Genomic DNA, 6883 nt, shown 5'->3' with positions numbered 1-6883 from the left:
AGAGAGAGAGAGAGAGAGAGAGAGAGAGAGAGAGAGAGAGAGAGAGAAACACAGATTGAGACACAGAGAGAATTTCAATAGGGACTCTTGGTTATATCTAGGACTATTTATCCAGTGGTTCCCTTTCTCCTTAATGTGGTTTACTCATTCTTGCAAAGGATCATTTAAGGATACAACAAAAATTACCTTGTATTTACTTGGAAGCAATAAAAAATGGAGACATATTTGAAGAGAGAAGGAAAACCAGAAGCAATGCCAGTTCACCAGGAAGCAGTTGGGAGAGGAGGAAGAGAAGAGGGGGATCCGTTCACCTGATTCCAGTGCAGCAGCAAATTCTGACTGCGCAGGTCACTCCTGAATCAAATCAGGGAGCCAACCAAGGGTCCAGCTGCTGGCGATCTTCTTCAGTTCAAGGTAGCAGCATCTTCCTCTTGCAAAGGGCTGGCCGTGTGGCCTCCTCCATGCTCCGGCATGCTCAGGATGTCCCCATCCCATGGGGCTTCTGCTTTCCATGATCCTTCAGTTCCTCCTTCCAGGTGGAAAAGTTACACTTCCCTTCAAGCCCGTGCCAATAAAGGGCTGCATTCATTATCGCAATCCTCATCCTCACCATTATTCTACCAGAGTTCCCAGTTGGTCTAATCCTAATTCTATGAGAAGCATTTTGGGTTCAGAACATCCATCGCTATGTAGGTGCATGAGGACATTCAAGCCTAGAAGGCAGTTAAGAAATTATTTATACATCATCCATCTTGGGGGGAGGGGAAGGGGGTTCACTTGTGTGCCCACTTTTACTTACCTTCCCCTGGCAGGTGACTTCTGAATCTACAGCTTCTCTCTTCACTTGTAAACCAACACTAGAGGGCAGGACAAGCCTGGTGAACTGGCAAAGGAGATGGGGGGGGAGGGTGTCGGAAGGGGGGCAGGACAGTGGGGAGCCAGAAGAGAACAGGGTCATGGCAGCCAAAGCTGGAGAACATACCCAGGAAGAGGGGGTCAGGTAACTGAAGCTCCAGAGACACCAAGAAGAGAGAAGCCAGGAAAAGCCATCAGATCCAGCTGCTGAGAGATCCCTGGGAACCTTGGAGAGCATCATTCCAGTCAATGGATGGAGTCAAAAGTCATGTGAGGAGCTGAGAACTGATAGGTGAAGAAACAGACAAAAAGCACATAGCCAACCCTCTCTTAGGGGGATTTCAAAATCAGGTAAAGGATTTTTATGGACGGGGGAGATCTGGGCCTCTGTTTAGACAACAGGTAAAGAAATAAAGAGATTGTATCACACCCTCCAGGCATCGGCATTGGGAGTGGGGGAATACAAGCTGAACCTGAACTGTGCCAGCCCTCCCACCACTCCCCAGTCAGTCTTCATCTTCCTTTTAGACATGCAGGTCATTCAGGCAGGGCATCCTTTGCTCCCTCAGCTTCTTCCCAAGTCCTTCTTTGTCCTCATGACAGCTGCCCAGGGCACCAAGCTCAGGGCTCCTCCATCACCATGTAAGTGACTTGAGAGTAAGGATGGCTTCATTCTTTATATCTGGATCTCAGTAGTGCCTGCCTGGCACAGCGCCTGGCACACAGGTGGCATTTAATCCATGCTTGTCAACTACCTTCGGCTGATTTCATTCCTTTTTGATTCTTCAGAGACTCCCATGTCCCATTTCTCACAGCCTGATGACCCTGCTAGAATGCTGACGGCCATTAGAGGACCTTTTATTTTCCCAAAGGCAACCCAGCCCTCCGTCTTCTGTTTAATTTTGGTCCTGATTCCTTGTTGGTATGTCTTCAGTGTGTATATACACATGCATCATGTATGTATATACACACATATGTGCACATGAGTATGTATATACATGCGTGTCATGTGTTTCTCTATATACACACATGCATGGGGTGTGTCTGTGCATGCTGTCATGTATGCTTGTCTATGCAGGCGTGTGTATATGCATGTGCACAAGCATGTGTGTGCATGTATGGCATATGTGTTTGTACATGTGTGTAGGTGCACATATACACATGTGTATGCATGTGTGTGTGCGCAGTCATGTGTATCTGTCTATATTTATGTGTGAGTATATTCATTGATCCCTCTACCTTTTTGTCATTGAATGCACGATAACCATCCTTCAGCCATGTGGCTGGTCAGGCCAAGCTCTCTCCCAGAAGTTTCTGCAATGGTGCTGGGGCCATATCATCGGCCAATGTCATTCACAAACAACCATGTCTGGAGGACCTCACCGACCACAGGGAATCCCTTTTCGGCCTAGACTTTGCACTGAATCTCCTCTGTGTCAGTGGTGACCACCTCTGGCGCATGCACACCTCCCTGTCTTATACCCAGCTGGACAGCAATATCCCCACGTCTTCTCTTTTATTACATCTTCCAAGGAATCTTGCTTAGTCTTCAATGACCTTGGGGTGACTTTGTTTACTTGGGTCTCCCAGTAAGCTTTTTAAAAACTGACCCTACCGGCCACTTCTTTCCGTTTTATGAGATGCTGCTGCTCCCATCTCCCCCCATCCTTTTCCATCAGATTTTATAAACGAGTCCAGGTTCTAAGCCAGTGTTTCTCCACCACCGTATCTTTCTACTTAGCGAGCAGTTTGTGTATTTGCTGATAGTGATGGTATTTAGGTTCCTTGGGCTTCCTGATTCTAGCAATTACTTACGTGGTTTAAACTTTGGTGTGAAACGACTGTAAGGAGACAGAGGAAGGGCCTCCCTCTGCCAGACCTTCTCTGCTTTTTTTTTCTCTGAACGTTGACCTCTATCTGCTTGTCCGGCCTCCGTCTCCTGGTCTCTACAAACCTCTCCACAGGAGCCAGGCTGTATCTTCTGCCTGGGGCGCCATCCCTCTGCCTCTGCCACTCTCTCTGTACCACTCCATCAGTTCGTATATCTAGGTTTTGGAGCATGTCTCTGTCACTTGCTTTTCTCTGTTTCTCTCAGAATGTCCCCTCCATCCCCCTTCGACTAGGTTGCTCCTGATCACATCATTGCCTGTCCTGTTGGTCACCGCCAGAGCCAAGGGGAATGAGGGCAAGCTCATTGGTGGCCAAACGTATGTTCCCTGCTCCCAGCCCTGGCAGGCTGTGCTGTCCGTCTATCAGAAGTTCCACTGTGGGGACATCCTGCTGTCCTCACTGTAGGTCCCTGGACCCAGGGAGATTTTGGTGGTGGTCCTGAGGAAACACAACCTCCCATGCTGGAAGGCCCCACAGCAATTGGTCAAAGTGGACCACCTAGTGCCCTACCCCAAGTATAACCCCCAAACCAACAACCATGACCTCATGCTACTCTGTCTCGAGAAGCCAGTGAATCTGGCCCTGGAAGTTTCTGGAGGCAAAAGACTGTGCCAATCTGGGAGCAACGTGTCAGGCTGGGGAACCATTTCTAGTCCTTTTGCAAATTTCCCAGCACCCTCCAATGTGTGAACATCAGTATCTCATCTGAGGAAAAATGCCAAAATGCCTACCCAGAAGCCATCACTCCAGGCATGGTCTGTGTTGGAGACAAGAAGGGTGGGAAGGACTCTTGCCAGGGTGACTCTCTGGGTGCCAGGGAGGACCCTTGGTATGCAATGGGTCCCCACAGGGCCTTGTGTCTTGGACACACTTGGAACACTGCACCCTGGCCAAGTATCCTGGCATCTATACCTACCGATGCCATTACCAGATGTGGATCCAAAATGAAATGCAGAAGCAGTGACGTGTCCCCCAGCCTCCAACTCCCAGTCCTGCCCTGAGGGTCAGGCGGCCCCACGCCCTGCAAAGGAGCTCAAGCATCCTGATCTTCAGTCCCTGATCATTCTGATCCACCCAGCTGACCTCCCCTCCCCCAGGACTCAGGCTTCAGTCTTCCTGACCGTTGACCTGTGGGGGACCCAGGATTCCTAGGCCCCATCTCGGTTTAGACTTTGTTGCATGGGAAGGGGCTCAAAAGGATTTAGAGGTGGAAAGGACTTCAGAGCACAAAACAGCAGGTCCAGAAAGAACCTTTTAGAAAGACCGTGTATATACTCCAATTCTTACAAATGGGGAAACTGAGGATAAAGTGACTCCTAATGTCACAAAGCAAGGATATAACAGAGTCAGATTCAGGACAGTGTTCTCTTCCTGATGTGGGATCTGAAGCTCCAACGTCCCAGTACCCAAGCCCCTTTCGTGAGCCCACTGCTCAGACATTCAGAGTGACAGATACACCAAGCTGGTCCCTCCCCTGGGTCACCCCTTTCCCAACAGACTTAGATTAATGAAATCTGTAACACGTGAAAAAAGAAATTATAGTAAGTGACGTCCACACCATTCCTTCTGCCATCCTGTATTCCATTATTAATAACTTGTTAAGTAGGTTCTGATTGGAGTTGTTTTAACAGTATGCTGTATCTTTCTGTTATTTTTATTCTTTCTTCTAGACTTGTGCTAACTTTTATCTTTGTTCTAAGATGTTGGTGGTCTAACTACTAGACCCAACCAAGTGATCCAGGAATCGTTCTCACCTCAGTAAAGTCATTTCCTATTCAAATATAATCGATTTCCCTTATGATAATGTCATTTGGTGCCCAGAATAGACCAAGAAATTCCCTTGAAACCAGGAAAACCTGGGTTCGAATTCCACCTCTGATACCCACGGGCTGTGTGACCCTGGGCAGCTCTTTTGTAAGTTGCAGAGGAGTTGCTGACCTGCACTGGAAGAGGGAATGTCCTCATCTGGGAGTTCCCAATGCCAACAGAATCCCAGGTGCAGTCTCTGTCCCTGTTATTATCTGGTGCCTTCCAATCGTTTTATCCTATAAAAGCCTTCATGACAAAAAGGCTTCTGTGAGTTCCACAAGGCTGTGCCCTCTCATTCCCCAACCCTGACTCATATTTTCTGATGCGTTTTTGGTCATCCTCACCCATTCCTGTATCATCACTGGAGTCCTCAAGTATCAAAGTTTGTTGTTGTTGCGGTTGATTCATGTGACCCTGGGAATCATGCAAAAATTCCAGAGCGCTTTGCCATTTCCTTCTTCAGTGGATCAAGGCAAACAGAGGTGAAGTGACTTGCCCAGAGTTACACATCCAGTGAGTATCTGAGGCTGAATTTGAACACAGTCTTCCTGAGTCCAAGCCCAGTGCTCTATCCACTAAGCCACCTGAATACCTTCATTGCTAGCTCTCGAAATCACCCGGGTAGATAATACATTTCTCTCTATTCCCCTGCTGCCCTCCCCTCTTTCACGTACAGGTATACCTCAGAGATTATTGTGGGTTTGGTTCCAGACCCCACAACAAAGCAAGCATTGAAATAAAGCAAGGCACATGAATTGTTTGGTTTCCCAGTGCGTATAAAAGTTATGTTTCCACCAGACTGTAGTCTATTAAGTATGCAATAATATTATGTCTAAGAGAAAAAACAATGTACTTATCTTAATTTAAAAATACATTATTGCTAAAAAAAAAATGCTAACCATCATCTAAACATCCGAAACACACTCTTTTTGCTGGTGGAGGATCTCGCCTCGATGTTGGTGGCTGCTGACTGATGGCGGGGATGGGGAGTTGCTGAAGGCTGGGGTGGCTGTGGCGATTTCTTCAAATAAGACAACAAAGAACTTTGCCACAGCAACTGACTCTGCCTTTCACTTGAACGCTTAGAGGCCATTGTAGGGTTATTAATTGGCTAATTTCAATATTGCCAGGACTTAGGGCCGGTCAATAGAGCAGTCAGAATTCGTGGCACCCCGAAACAATTCCAATAGTAACATCAAAGATCACTGAACACAGATCATGATGACAGATATGATAATAATGAAAAAGTGTGAAATATTGAGAGAATTACCAAAGTCTCACACATAGATATGATGTGAGCACATGCTATTGGAAAAATGACACCTATAGATTGGCTCAACGTTGGGCTGCCTTCAATTTGTTTAAAAAAAAAAAACTAAATAAAGCAAAGTTCAATAAAAGGAGGTCTGTCTTCCCACAAAAACAGTGATTCATGGGGCAGCTAGGTGGCGCAGTGGATGGAGCATCGGCCCTGAAGTCAGGAGGACCTGAGTGCAAACCCGGCCTCAGACCAAACACTTGACACTTACTAGCTGTGTGACCCTGGGCAAGTCACTTAACCCCAATTGCCTAAAAAAAAAAAAAAAAAAAAAAAGACTGATCCATTTGTAGCAGGGGCTTGCCAGGTTCCATCCATCATGCACCAGGTCCACCTCTTCACCGTTACCTGCACCTGATTTCTGCCTTCACGCCTCTCTCCTTGTGTACATTGAGAAAGCAGTCTCTTACTGGTCTCTCTGCTGTCCTTGGCAGCTGCCAAAGGACATTCACTCCTCCTGCATTTCTGTTGTTTGGGGTGTCTGAGAAGCCAGTAATCTCGACAGGTCTATTTCCTTTCTAAAAGTGTTTCAAGCACCTCTTTATTATTAAACATGCACTTTTTTTCATTTGCAGTGAAACTCCGATTTGCAGGTCAGGCCACCCTGGGCTGCATCCTGAGCTTCACTGCTGTTGGAGGCTAATTCCCTTGGAGGTGAAGAAGATCTTGTGTTATTCAAATTTCCTTTTCTTTCTCCTGTTTCCTTGCAGAACTTGTTGTTTCTGAATTGAATTGTTCAATTTAACCACTATGTGTCTTGGAGTTTTCAGCCTTAGGTTTCTGTCCAGAAGTGATCTAGGAATTCTTTCCATTGCTGTTTCATTTCTGTGTTCAGAAGTTCTGGGCAGTTCTCTCCTGGTTCTAACTGCATTATGGTGTGGACGGTTTTTGTCCTGTTGTGTTCTGGGGGAATCAATGACCCTTAGGTTGTCTCTCAGCATTTCTCCATGATCAACATGTTTTGTTTGCACAGTGAGCAGATTTTCTTTTCTTTTTCTTTCATTTTTTTTT

At 46.6% G+C, this 6883-nt stretch overlaps 1 pseudogene; it reads left to right on the top strand.

The window, feature by feature from the left end:
* Positions 1 to 3833, top strand: part of LOC114041644 — a 10547-nt pseudogene extending 6714 nt beyond the window's left edge.
* Positions 3834 to 6883: the final 3050 nt, after the last annotated feature.

Source organism: Vombatus ursinus, unplaced genomic scaffold (assembly GCF_900497805.2).
Source record: "Vombatus ursinus unplaced genomic scaffold, bare-nosed wombat genome assembly UNPS02014176.1, whole genome shotgun sequence".
Classification (NCBI taxonomy): Eukaryota; Metazoa; Chordata; class Mammalia; order Diprotodontia; family Vombatidae; genus Vombatus; species Vombatus ursinus.
The sequence above is the reverse complement of the archived record's forward strand: the minus strand, read 5'-3'. Positions and strand labels throughout refer to the sequence as shown.